At 38.5% G+C, this 13,660-nt stretch overlaps 9 non-coding genes across 9 annotated transcripts; all 9 read right to left on the bottom strand.

The window, feature by feature from the left end:
- Positions 1-7,659: 7,659 nt before the first annotated feature.
- On the bottom strand, positions 7,660-7,800 carry LOC130513358 (U4 spliceosomal RNA). The gene has a single exon (XR_008946702.1). It is a non-coding gene; the product is annotated as a U4 spliceosomal RNA (small nuclear RNA).
- A 550-nt stretch (positions 7,801-8,350) lies between these two features.
- On the bottom strand, positions 8,351-8,491 carry LOC130513350 (U4 spliceosomal RNA). The gene has a single exon (XR_008946695.1). It is a non-coding gene; the product is annotated as a U4 spliceosomal RNA (small nuclear RNA).
- A 552-nt stretch (positions 8,492-9,043) lies between these two features.
- LOC130513349 (U4 spliceosomal RNA) lies at positions 9,044-9,184 on the bottom strand. Its single transcript, XR_008946694.1, has one exon. It is a non-coding gene; the product is annotated as a U4 spliceosomal RNA (small nuclear RNA).
- A 550-nt stretch (positions 9,185-9,734) lies between these two features.
- Positions 9,735-9,875, bottom strand: LOC130513348 (U4 spliceosomal RNA). Its single transcript, XR_008946693.1, has one exon. It is a non-coding gene; the product is annotated as a U4 spliceosomal RNA (small nuclear RNA).
- A 552-nt stretch (positions 9,876-10,427) lies between these two features.
- LOC130513347 (U4 spliceosomal RNA) lies at positions 10,428-10,568 on the bottom strand. Its single transcript, XR_008946692.1, has one exon. It is a non-coding gene; the product is annotated as a U4 spliceosomal RNA (small nuclear RNA).
- A 552-nt stretch (positions 10,569-11,120) lies between these two features.
- LOC130513357 (U4 spliceosomal RNA) lies at positions 11,121-11,261 on the bottom strand. Its single transcript, XR_008946701.1, has one exon. It is a non-coding gene; the product is annotated as a U4 spliceosomal RNA (small nuclear RNA).
- Positions 11,262-11,811: 550 nt separating this feature from the next.
- Positions 11,812-11,952, bottom strand: LOC130513364 (U4 spliceosomal RNA). Its single transcript, XR_008946708.1, has one exon. It is a non-coding gene; the product is annotated as a U4 spliceosomal RNA (small nuclear RNA).
- Positions 11,953-12,503: 551 nt separating this feature from the next.
- Positions 12,504-12,643, bottom strand: LOC130513352 (U4 spliceosomal RNA). Its single transcript, XR_008946697.1, has one exon. It is a non-coding gene; the product is annotated as a U4 spliceosomal RNA (small nuclear RNA).
- A 551-nt stretch (positions 12,644-13,194) lies between these two features.
- LOC130513354 (U4 spliceosomal RNA) lies at positions 13,195-13,335 on the bottom strand. Its single transcript, XR_008946699.1, has one exon. It is a non-coding gene; the product is annotated as a U4 spliceosomal RNA (small nuclear RNA).
- Between the last annotated feature and the right edge of the window lie 325 nt (positions 13,336-13,660).

Genomic DNA, 13,660 nt, shown 5'->3' with positions numbered 1-13,660 from the left:
CTAATGATGACTAATTACTGCTTCAGCTACATTTGCAGCTTCGATCGCCAATGTGGGTCTGGCATTAATTCATGCATCACAGTAGCCAGTAAATACTGTAATATAATATGGGAACAACTTTTTTTATTAGTAGTATTATTTTAGGACACATTAACAGTTGCTATTTCCAAATATTTTAAGAAATTATTAACTACTTGATACTGTGGAGGGAATCTCGGACAAGAATCAGCAGTTTGCTGCTACTTCTGTATGGAAATTTAATTGAAACTAATTATTATTTATGCCATAGAATTGAAGGTGGTCCATCCCAAAAGGGTAACACTCATTTTGTTGAACTCTCATCCAGAACTCATTATACCTCCATCCATGTTACACCGAACATACGTTGTGGTTATTTTATATGCCTCCTGCACTATTAACCACAGAACACTTCTGCACAATTCAGCTTTTCTGGGACGTGAAATAAAGACTTCCGCATCTCAATTGTGTTTTGAGGTCAGTCACGCAAAAGCTTTGCAATAATAAACTCTAAGGGTTTTTTTAAAACTAGAAAGTTGTCTTTTGTTTAAAAAAGCACTGCAGACAGGTTTTGCTGTGTAGTATTTTCTTATCCAGAGGGTTTAAACAGCCCAGTGAACAACTTTCTTGGCAACAGCATGTCCACAGTTATCTGGGCAGCCAGCATCATTTTTACCTGCACTCAGAGCTGCCACTTCAAATCAGAACACCGAGGACTGATGATAATACCAGGGCTGAAAAGTGTCTGAACGTAGTTGGGCGACACTCCAGCCACACAGACAGCAGCATCTGCAGCTCTGCAGAGGGCATGGCTTATAGGTAACAACATTCAAATTATTGGAAATTATTTCCACATTTGATGGTGCATTCAAGCTGACCAGGCTCCTCTGTGTTTTAAGTTTAATTAGAGATTAAACACAGCATGAGGGAATAAAGCTGGAAGGAAAGGATGAAAGGGGAAAAGGACAATGAATTAAAGAAGGAAGCAATTACATAAAGAAGGAAGGAACCATTGTAGGTGTGTGTGTGTGTGTGTGTGTGTGTGTGTGTGTGTGGTGTGTGTGTGTGTGTTTAAAAGAGAGAGAACAAAAGTATCTTGTTTCTAATGAAGCAGCTAAAGCTCACAAACAGGAAAGGCTTACCCAGATAATTCTGGGTAATTTCCAGCAACCTCTCCCCCACTAATATCTAGTCCAAAACAGCCCCCTCAGTCAGCTAATATGATGCATTCAAGCACAAGAACGCATGCAAGTGGGAGCGATTTTCATGACACCATATATCCAATTGCCCCTCTTGATCAGGAAGGACATTAAAGGAGAGGTGGTGTTATAAACAGATAATATCAAGACAGAGTGCACTATTGCAGTGTAATAACTACTGAAAAAACTCAGAGCCCACAAGGTGGACTATTACCAAAATTTCCCGTGTATTTTATTAAAACCTACTCGCAACATTTCAAGATCATTTTCTAACAAACAAACGCCAACTGTCACACAACCTCCTCTCTAGGCAGAGGTAATTAAAGGCATTTAAAGTGACTGCAAACAGTTGCTGAGTATGTTAACACTTCTGAAGCAGCACTGCTGGAACTGAATCAGTAATCATTCTGCATTTAGCTGCCAAATGCAGGTTAAAGCACCACATTCACAGATGAGGGCTGGATTTGAAATCACCTTTTGAAGTGGTCTGTTATCAAACTGGATATGCTAGCTCGTAGTCATGAGTAAAAACTAAGTATAATAATGCAATCACTCATAACCCCATGAATTTATGGTGGTCTGAGGGATATTTTTAAATCTAATAATGACAATAATAACAGCAGTGTGAGGGTATCTTACTTGACTTCTGGGGTATCCTTGATGATGCCCTGATGTTGTCCTAATAAATCCACTGAAGACACACTACTCTCCTCTATTTGACTTTTCAATTGGTGCTCAGATGGTTCCAGGTGTGAAAACATGTGGCTTCACTTTGGGAAAACAGCACAACAGAGTTAAAACAGCTGCAGGGAATACACACAACAAAGGAACTCCCTTGTCCAATGGCGTCAACACCAGTTCAACACACTGAATCACTGGGAGAAGCTTGTCTGGGTGACTGGTGAACTTCCAGTTTGGGGAAAAAAGACATACCTTTTGTTGTTGATAAGAACATTCTTACAGGACTCATGGAGCTGTCAGCCAACATCAACCCCTGACAAACACATTATACCAAAAACAGAAGGGAAATTCCATTGTGGAGAAGGCTCATCAGAGCGAGGAGCGAAGAGCAGATATATGCTGAGTCTAATAAAAATGTGCCGAAAAGAAAAAGCTGAATGATTCAAATCTAAGTGTCTCTAAGAGTCTCGCACTGTCGCATGGGACAGTGGTACCTGTCAGTGTCGGAGGTAAGCACGCAACAAAAATACCCTTTAAACAAAAGAAATGAAGCACCAATGTATCTGCTGGAGCAAGAACCTCAGTTATGCATGTGTGTTGTTATGGACACGCACTGTTTGTGCCCACAGTCATATGTAGCGTCATGCTACATTACACAAGCTTGCCATGATGCAAAGGGATGTTTAAGAAGCTTCTGGGAACAATGTTGTCACCTCTGATAAATCATGTGATACAAAGTCCGTGCTAACATCTGTCCCTGCGCTAATAAAGCAAGAGGTCATCGTGAGGGCAAACCAAATACCTCGTACAGCCTAATGCAACTACAACAGGGTTACAGATTCATCCAAAAACAGCCTAATTCCAGTGGTGAAAACTGCCAATAATGACTTTAGCTCCAGTGATTGAAACGTTTCTGTCGTTATATAAATTCTCCCTGCCAGTAGGTGGTGCTATAGCCGGTGCTAATCTTATCCAGGAAAAGCACCCAGACATACAAAGGAAGTGTAACGCACTGTTGGAGTGGACTAGTCTGACCCCACAAGTTAGTCTTCTCTTAAATCCATTATATATTATACTTTGTACAAGATTTTTTAATGACACGGCAAACAGAGGATTGTGGTTTAAATTGTTTTTTGTTAACAAATACTTGTTTGGAGTGATCTTTGTGTCAGAACCCTGTTACCCAGAGACACATTAATTAACCTTGTGTTAATACGAGAGACACACATATGGGTGCAAGTAAAGACTGTGTGTTTCGCAATTACTCAACTAATAAATATACAGAGACGAATGTGGTAAAATTGTGCACCATCTGTATTTGTGTGTTTTTACCTCATCAAACTGGGGGCCTTCGATTCCGCACACACACGAACACACAGCTATTTGTCATCATAATGAACCCGAGAGTTAGTGGGTTTATCAGGGACTGGCAGTGTTCGCACATTAGTCTACACGAACGGAAAGCCAATACACACGTATTTAGCATCTAACTACATTTATGGATGATGTCGTTAGAGCCAGAGAAGATGGAGGTGCAAGATTGGGGGTGGAGAAAAATGAGTGGTTCAGGAATGACTGAGTAGTCCCGCCTTTCAGTCCAAAGTGTGTTTCATATCAGGTTTACATTCGTACATCTGCCACATTGGCATGTATTAAACGATAGGGTGTGCTCAGGTCTGCTATGTCCGTTTGGTATGATGTCTCATGTTTGGCAACAAGTTACAGATACAAGTTACAGATACCGTATTGAGCACAGGCAGCCATAGCGCGCTGGTGTCTGAGCTCGCTGCCAACCTCGTGTGCTGTGGTGCTAAATATAACACCCGGGAGCAGGTACTTCACAGTGAAAACACCAGATCAGCGACATGACCCAAGTAGGTCACACGGGCGTCATCAGCACCTACATTATTTTAAGTTTCAGCTTGGTGAGTCATTCTCTTATTACTTCAGACGTTATTGGATATACGCTGATTATAACCAGGAGTTTGAAAAGCGGGATTATCGTTTCCTATCTTAAAATAAAGAATGTGAAAATGCCCAAAATGTGTATCATTATGTTGTATTTTTTTAGAATTATTCATTTTCCAAGTGGCAATTTGAAACAAAACTAAAAATTTTGATAAAAATGGCAAATACTTCAGGCTGGCTGTATCGCCATGGTAACTGATGTTGGACACCTCTGAAATATGTCCTATTAATAAGCTTAAGAACATTTCTTTCATCACCTTCATTATCTATAGTGGGACAGCAGGCAGACATAAATCTGTCACTTATAACTCTTGTCTGTCATTCGCCTCCAGGCACACGTGCAGCTTTACTTTGTGTTCCTGTGTGTGAAGACATTTTCCTGTCTGCGGTCGTCTTTTTTCCCTTCAAATACAGTTCTCAGACAGAAAGCTGTCTAACATAAAAGACATAAATTAATCTGATGTTTGCGAATTTCTACTGGGGCAAACAGCCGACCCTGTTGTCGATACTGACGGACACTCCCCTCAGCAGGGAGACGCTATTATACCTGTAGTACAACAAGATGGAAAAGCAAGAGAGCATTTTGAGGAGGCCTCGGGACCTTCTACTGTCAGTGGTTGCAGATATAACAACTTCATTATGTGACGGAGATGAGCTGCTACGTGGAACCTCAATTTTAGAGAGGTCCTGATGGTGAAGGCCTTTAAAAATCCTTTTCTTACTACTGGCTACAGTGAAATCTGTGTGAGGAACTGTAAGATGAATTGCTCAGAAAATTGCAGCGATGTCAGAATTGTGCCAGCCTCTCTGGGCCCATTCTCTACAACAGAGAATAACCTGGATTACCAATTTACACCAAACTAGAATGTTTGTGTTTCAAGATGCTTGCCTGTAAAAGCTCATTGTGAAATGTCATAAAACAATATACCGTACATTTAATTAAGAAATAATACATTGGGTGTTTATGAGCAGTTTGTCTGCAATGCTCCTCCATGCTGTATATGGCAGCTCTGCTCCTGCTGCAGTGTTGGGCTTTTTCAAAATGTATTTTCCCCCTAAATATCATCATGATCGGTGTATGAATTTATTAATATTCTTCTTGCCTTAATCCTGGTATCAGTCCTCTGCTGGTGTTGCATTATTTATGAACTCAGTGAACTCTTATCTGCTTTCTAGGCACAGAAAATGTAAGATACAGTAAGTTAATTTTATTTAAGGTGGAGCAAATACTCAGTTTCTGATGTTGTTAAAAGTCATGTTTTGGTCCTATTTCATAATCTATGAATGCACTGACCACTGAACTGAGGGGGGGGAGGATATGAGTCTCTTCCAATGTCACAGTTCTAGGTTGTATTTATTTATTTATGAGTGCAGAATAAATTATGCCGTGTCCGTGATGTATAATGAACCATTTCCACTGTCTGATGCAGGCTCATATCACATAGGCTCATATGTTTAAGGATTTCCACCCACTCTTCCTTATCAAAGTTTTCCAGTTCTACAGTATGAGATTCCTGGGACACCATGATGAACAGTTGAACTGGACTTGTGCTCAGTCTTCCAGACCCTGTTTTAACCTCCATGGCTCCTATTAAAAAAATCATCACTCACCAATCATTTTTTGTTGACATTATTTTAAAGAAAGAAAATACACTGATATTACTTTATTACCACTATTACCATCTCGTCTTCCACTTACTTAACTGCTGACACCAATAAGAATTTTGGCCAAACTTTTACATAACTGTATTATCGCAAAAAAGCCCTTTATATTGGCCCATTGTTGGGAAATTCAGCGTAACTTATATGTAATATAACTTGTATATCATATAATAGATTTTAGGGTGGTGCAATGATCCACTTGTGGATCAGAAGCTACTGAACAGCGAAACATACTGAAAGATAACTCTGGAACCTGCCAGCTTACAGATTCTTTTCTCACACATTCTCAAACCCATTCTACATGTTATTATTAAATAATTGTTTGGGTTTAAAGATAACAACCACTTTATTTAATCAAATAGTTTCGGATAAAATACAATTAAAAATTGTAAAATCAGACATATTTAATTAGGTAATGCAATGTGGTAAATTACATAAACATTTAGGTTATTCGTAACAAAAAAACTACCGTATATTGTGTTTGGATTACATTTGCCAGCCTACCTGTTTCAAATGTGTCCTCTTACAGATGCATCACAGAGCCAATAAACATCGAAAAATGGTCCAGATTGTAAATGGGCTGCTTTAGAGAAAAGACACTTAAAACTGCTCAGCATCAATCAGAGCTACTTTTAAATATTTACTAGTTGTGAGTTGCCAACAGAAAATCTGCAGAATTGGAAACCTTCTCTCTATCTTTGTTTGCTTAATCATCTGCAAGAGCACACATTTCTCAGTGCCTGAAGGGCTTAACTGGAGATTTTATTTTTGGGAAAAGATGAAATGTTTACACTGACCCTAATACATGCAAGTAAAATGGGACCATAACAGTATTGAAAAACTACAACTGCCACAGGCATTTTCCACATTATTTTTTATTTTAACTATTTTTCTCAGAGAAAGCTCTACTTTGGCAAAACAGAAGCCTAGAAAATGATGAATGCAATTCATTCTTTACAAACTGACAAGAAATATTTGGCAGGCCTCAGTTTCATTAGAAAAAAAAATCCAAATAAACATTTTAGATGTACAACAACAGTGATAGGCCAGTTTATATATGGTAGTCATTCTTCCAATCACAGGAAACAGGAGGTAGTGTTCTGCGATTCACAAAAGTAAACAATCAGCTTTTCGGCACAAAACAGCATCACATAAGTCTGATTTTTGGTTGAGGAATATAGTTCAGAAGAAAAATGCTCAATAAAAGAATTATCAAGATCTGAAAAAGAAATGGCATCTAGACTCAATGGGAACCGATGAGACAATGACAGGGTAAAGATAGATAAATAAGTAACAATGATAAAAGAAGTGGCAGTGAGACCCTGCACCCAGGAAAAAGTATGAGTGATCTGAAAAAGAAAGAGAATAACTTATAGGAGAGCAAGTGACAAGATGATGAAGTGAGAAATAGGAAGTAATGAAAATTAAGGGATGAGGGGAAAAGCCATGGAAGATGTACTGGATAAGACAGAAAAAAGAGGAGAGCAGAATACTGATTTCCAGCTAATGGATCTTGTCAACAGCTTCAGCACCTACACTCTGTTTTGAACAAGCACACACAAACAAATACACCCATGCACGGGCACTCTCTCATGTCACATGGTAAGAAGGGCAGAAAACAAGTGAGGCTGTTTCTGCCCCGAGGAGCCCACTTTATCTTCTATGGAACATCAAGTCACAGACAACGAGCCACAGGGAACACATGTGTCAATGTTTGTGTCCGTGGGTGTGTGCGCGCACGCGTCTTCTTCTGAGGATAATGTTGATTATGGTATTATACATTATATTAGACACTTTGTAACAAAATTTTACAATTATAAAAAGTAAACAAAACTTTCTGTGAAAAAGAAACATAATCATAATCATAATTAAGGATAACTGAAGACACAGAATGATTCATTTTTATATACAAAATGATTCAGCCTACTTAAAAGCAACAAACTGGAACATTGACCATTTGTAGTTCTTAAATTCTTAAGATACTTCAGAACTAGAAAAAAACTGATTACAACAGATGACTATATTGCACATATCTTTACATAAAAACAGAATGAAAAAAATTGGATAAACATTGACACTTCAAAACAACAAAGAAATCTGAAATAGAAATTCTTCTAATCATCAAATTCAGTCTCTAAGGAGACCATCAAAATTTGCCACAGCTGATTATATTGCAAATCAACCAGGCGGGGTATTGGGTAAAGTTTTCAACTAGCAATAATCACGTCTCAGTAGAACTTCATAGACTATGATACTGCCTCTGCGCAGGAATACCTGTGTACCCTAGCTGCTTAATCTGGGTTGTAGACAACACCACTATAAGCCATGGTAACTCAACAAGAGGAATGTGAAAAATAGGTATGAATTGCTTTGAACGTGATTAGGTTTTTTTGAGCTGTGATTATTGCTGTTTTGAGGAATAACGCATTGACATACAAGTAAATCATGATGTTATCAAGAAAACTTGGGTGCTAAAAAAGCAGGAGACTCAAGAGGGCATATTAAAGATTTTTTGGCCGAGCTCCTCTTCCTTTGCCATGCTAGGCGTTTTAGCATCAAGGCTTAAACTCCACCTCCAGTAATCAATTGCACTTGGTGCACTTCATGTGAAACCACACCCTACACAAACTCTTTTCCTGAAAAGATGCATCTTTATTGCAAGAAACATTTCAATTTGCTGTTTGTAAGACATTACTCTGTTTCTTTGAACATTTGGAAAGGTGATTAAAAACATCACTCTTTTAGGAAATTGAAAAGTCCGAAACAGGAAAACATTTTTAACACAGCACATAATTTTTTATTTTTCCAAACATCAGACTCAGTCTCTAAGGAGACCATCAAAAATTGCCACAGCTGATTATATTGCAAATCAACCAGGCGGGGTATTGGGTAAAGTTTTCAACTAGCAATAATCACGTCTCAGTAGAACTTCATAGACTATGATACTGCCTCTGCGCAGGAATACCTGTGTACCCTAGCTGCTTAATCTGGGTTGTAGACAACACCACTATCAGCCATGGTAACTCTCAACAAGAGGAATGTGAAAAATAGGTGTGAATTGCTTTGAACGTGATTAGGTTTTTTTGAGCTGTGATTATTGCTGTTTTGAGGAATAACGCATTGACATACAAGTAAATCATGATGTTATCAAGAAAACTTGGGTGCTAAAAAAGCAGGAGACTCAAGAGGGCATATTAAAGATTTTTTGGCCGAGCTCCTCTTCCTTTGCAATGCTAGGCGTTTTCGCATCAAGGCTTAAACTCCACCTCCAGTAATCAATTGCACTTGGTGCACTTCATGTGAAACCACACCCTACACAAACTCTTTTCCTGAAAAGATGCATCTTTATTGCAAGAAACATTTCAATTTGCTGTTTGTAAGACATTACTCTGTTTCTTTGAACATTTGGAAAGGTGATTAAAAACGTCACTCTTTTAGGAAATTGAAAAGTCCGAAACAGGAAAACATTTTTAACACAGCACATAATTTTTTATTTTTCCAAACATCAGACTCAGTCTCTAAGGAGACCATCAAAAATTGCCACAGCTGATTATATTGCAAATCAACCAGGCGGGGTATTGGGTAAAGTTTTCAACTAGCAATAATCACGTCTCAGTAGAACTTCATAGACTATGATACTGCCTCTGCGCAGGAATACCTGTGTACCCTAGCTGCTTAATCTGGGTTGTAGACAACACCACTATAAGCCATGGTAACTCAACAAGAGGAATGTGAAAAATAGGTGTGAATTGCTTTGAACGTGATTAGGTTTTTTTGAGCTGTGATTATTGCTGTTTTGAGGAATAACGCATTGACATACAAGTAAATCATGATGTTATCAAGAAAACTTGGGTGCTAAAAAAGCAGGAGACTCAAGAGGGCATATTAAAGATTTTTTGGCCGAGCTCCTCTTCCTTTGCAATGCTAGGCGTTTTCGCATCAAGGCTTAAACTCCACCTCCAGTAATCAATTGCACTTGGTGCACTTCATGTGAAACCACACCCTACACAAACTCTTTTCCTGAAAAGATGCATCTTTATTGCAAGAAACATTTCAATTTGCTGTTTGTAAGACATTACTCTGTTTCTTTGAACATTTGGAAAGGTGATTAAAAACGTCACTCTTTTAGGAAATTGAAAAGTCCGAAACAGGAAAACATTTTTAACACAGCACATAATTTTTTATTTTTCCAAACATCAGACTCAGTCTCTAAGGAGACCATCAAAAATTGCCACAGCTGATTATATTGCAAATCAACCAGGCGGGGTATTGGGTAAAGTTTTCAACTAGCAATAATCACGTCTCAGTAGAACTTCATAGACTATGATACTGCCTCTGCGCAGGAATACCTGTGTACCCTAGCTGCTTAATCTGGGTTGTAGACAACACCACTATCAGCCATGGTAACTCTCAACAAGAGGAATGTGAAAAATAGGTGTGAATTGCTTTGAACGTGATTAGGTTTTTTTGAGCTGTGATTATTGCTGTTTTGAGGAATAACGCATTGACATACAAGTAAATCATGATGTTATCAAGAAAACTTGGGTGCTAAAAAAGCAGGAGACTCAAGAGGGCATATTAAAGATTTTTTGGCCGAGCTCCTCTTCCTTTGCAATGCTAGGCGTTTTCGCATCAAGGCTTAAACTCCACCTCCAGTAATCAATTGCACTTGGTGCACTTCATGTGAAACCACACCCTACACAAACTCTTTTCCTGAAAAGATGCATCTTTATTGCAAGAAACATTTCAATTTGCTGTTTGTAAGACATTACTCTGTTTCTTTGAACATTTGGAAAGGTGATTGAAAACGTCACTCTTTCAGGAAAATGAAAAGTCCAAAACAGGAAGACATTTTTAGCACAGTATGTGTTTTTTTATTTTTCCAAACATCAAACTCAGTCTCTAAGGAGACCATCAAAAATTGCCACAGCTGATTATATTGCAAATCAACCAGGCGGGGTATTGGGTAAAGTTTTCAACTAGCAATAATCACGTCTCAGTAGAACTTCATAGACTATGATACTGCCTCTGCGCAGGAATACCTGTGTACCCTAGCTGCTTAATCTGGGTTGTAGACAACACCACTATCAGCCATGGTAACTCTCAACAAGAGGAATGTGAAAAATAGGTGTGAATTGCTTTGAACGTGATTAGGTTTTTTTGAGCTGTGATTATTGCTGTTTTGAGGAATAACGCATTGACATACAAGTAAATCATGATGTTATCAAGAAAACTTGGGTGCTAAAAAAGCAGGAGACTCAAGAGGGCATATTAAAGATTTTTTGGCCGAGCTCCTCTTCCTTTGCAATGCTAGGCGTTTTCGCATCAAGGCTTAAACTCCACCTCCAGTAATCAATTGCACTTGGTGCACTTCATGTGAAACCACACCCTACACAAACTCTTTTCCTGAAAAGATGCATCTTTATTGCAAGAAACATTTCAAATTGCTGTTTGTAAGACATTACTCTGTTTCTTTGAACATTTGGAAAGGTGATTAAAAACGTCACTCTTTTAGGAAAATGAAAAGTCCGAAACAGGAAGGCATTTTTAACACAGCACATAATTTTTTATTTTTCCAAACATCAGACTCAGTCTCTAAGGAGACCATCAAAAATTGCCACAGCTGATTATATTGCAAATCAACCAGGCGGGGTATTGGGTAAAGTTTTCAACTAGCAATAATCACATCTCAGTAGAACTTCATAGACTATGATACTGCCTCTGCGCAGGAATACCTGTGTACCCTAGCTGCTTAATCTGGGTTGTAGACAACACCACTATCAGCCATGGTAACTCAACAAGAGGAATGTGAAAAATAGGTGTGAATTGCTTTGAACGTGATTAGGTTTTTTTGAGCTGTGATTATTGCTGTTTTGAGGAATAACGCATTGACATACAAGTAAATCATGATGTTATCAAGAAAACTTGGGTGCTAAAAAAGCAGGAGACTCAAGAGGGCATATTAAAGATTTTTTGGCCGAGCTCCTCTTCCTTTGCAATGCTAGGCGTTTTCGCATCAAGGCTTAAACTCCACCTCCAGTAATCAATTGCACTTGGTGCACTTCATGTGAAACCACACCCTACACAAACTCTTTTCCTGAAAAGATGCATCTTTATTGCAAGAAACATTTCAATTTGCTGTTTGTAAGACATTACTCTGTTTCTTTGAACATTTGGAAAGGTGATTAAAAACGTCACTCTTTTAGGAAATTGAAAAGTCCGAAACAGGAAAACATTTTTAACACAGCACATAACTTTTTATTTTTCCAAACATCAGACTCAGTCTCTAAGTAGACCATCAAAAATTGCCACAGCTGATTATATTGCAAATCAACCAGGCAGGGTATTGGGTAAAGTTTTCAACTAGCAATAATCACGTCTCAGTAGAACTTCATAGACTATGATACTGCCTCTGCGCAGGAATACCTGTGTACCCTAGCTGCTTAATCTGGGTTGTAGACAACACCACTATCAGCCATGGTAACTCTCAACAAGAGGAATGTGAAAAATAGGTGTGAATTGCTTTGAACGTGATTAGGTTTTTTTGAGCTGTGATTATTGCTGTTTTGAGGAATAACGCATTGACATACAAGTAAATCATGATGTTATCAAGAAAACTTGGGTGCTAAAAAAGCAGGAGACTCAAGAGGGCATATTAAAGATTTTTTGGCCGAGCTCCTCTTCCTTTGCCATGCTAGGCGTTTTAGCATCAAGGCTTAAACTCCACCTCCAGTAATCAATTGCACTTGGTGCACTTCATGTGAAACCACACCCTACACAAACTCTTTTCCTGAAAAGATGCATCTTTATTGCAAGAAACATTTCAATTTGCTGTTTGTAAGACATTACTCTGTTTCTTTGAACATTTGGAAAGGTGATTGAAAACGTCACTCTTTCAGGAAAATGAAAAGTCCAAAACAGGAAGACATTTTTAGCACAGTATGTGTTTTTTATTTTTCCAAACATCAAACTCAGTCTCTAAGGAGACCATCAAAAATTGCCACAGCTGATTATATTGCAAATCAACCAGGCGGGGTATTGGTAAAGTTTTCAACTAGCAATAATCACGTCTCAGTAGAACTTCATAGACTATGATACTGCCTCTGCGCAGGAATACCTGTGTACCCTAGCTGCTTAATCTGGGTTGTAGACAACACCACTATCAGCCATGGTAACTCTCAACAAGAGGAATGTGAAAAATAGGTGTGAATTGCTTTGAACGTGATTAGGTTTTTTTGAGCTGTGATTATTGCTGTTTTGAGGAATAACGCATTGACATACAAGTAAATCATGATGTTATCAAGAAAACTTGGGTGCTAAAAAAGCAGGAGACTCAAGAGGGCATATTAAAGATTTTTTGGCCGAGCTCCTCTTCCTTTGCAATGCTAGGCGTTTTCGCATCAAGGCTTAAACTCCACCTCCAGTAATCAATTGCACTTGGTGCACTTCATGTGAAACCACACCCTACACAAACTCTTTTCCTGAAAAGATGCATCTTTATTGCAAGAAACATTTCAATTTGCTGTTTGTAAGACATTACTCTGTTTCTTTGAACATTTGGAAAGGTGATTGAAAACGTCACTCTTTCAGGAAAATGAAAAGTCCAAAACAGGAAGACATTTTTAGCACAGTATGTGTTTTTTATTTTTCCAAACATCAAACTCAGTCTCTAAGGAGACCATCAAAAATTGCCACAGCTGATTATATTGCAAATCAACCAGGCGGGGTATTGGGTAAAGTTTTCAACTAGCAATAATCACATCTCAGTAGAACTTCATAGACTATGATACTGCCTCTGCGCAGGAATACCTGTGTACCCTAGCTGCTTAATCTGGGTTGTAGACAACACCACTATCAGCCATGGTAACTCAACAAGAGGAATGTGAAAAATAGGTGTGAATTGCTTTGAACGTGATTAGGTTTTTTTGAGCTGTGATTATTGCTGTTTTGAGGAATAACGCATTGACATACAAGTAAATCATGATGTTATCAAGAAAACTTGGGTGCTAAAAAAGCAGGAGACTCAAGAGGGCATATTAAAGATTTTTTGGCCGAGCTCCTCTTCCTTTGCAATGCTAGGCGTTTTCGCATCAAGGCTTAAACTCCACCTCCAGTAATCAATTGCACTTGGT

Source organism: Takifugu flavidus, chromosome 16, assembly GCF_003711565.1.
Source record: "Takifugu flavidus isolate HTHZ2018 chromosome 16, ASM371156v2, whole genome shotgun sequence".
Lineage (NCBI taxonomy): Eukaryota > Metazoa > Chordata > Actinopteri > Tetraodontiformes > Tetraodontidae > Takifugu > Takifugu flavidus.
The sequence above is the reverse complement of the archived record's forward strand: the minus strand, read 5'-3'. Positions and strand labels throughout refer to the sequence as shown.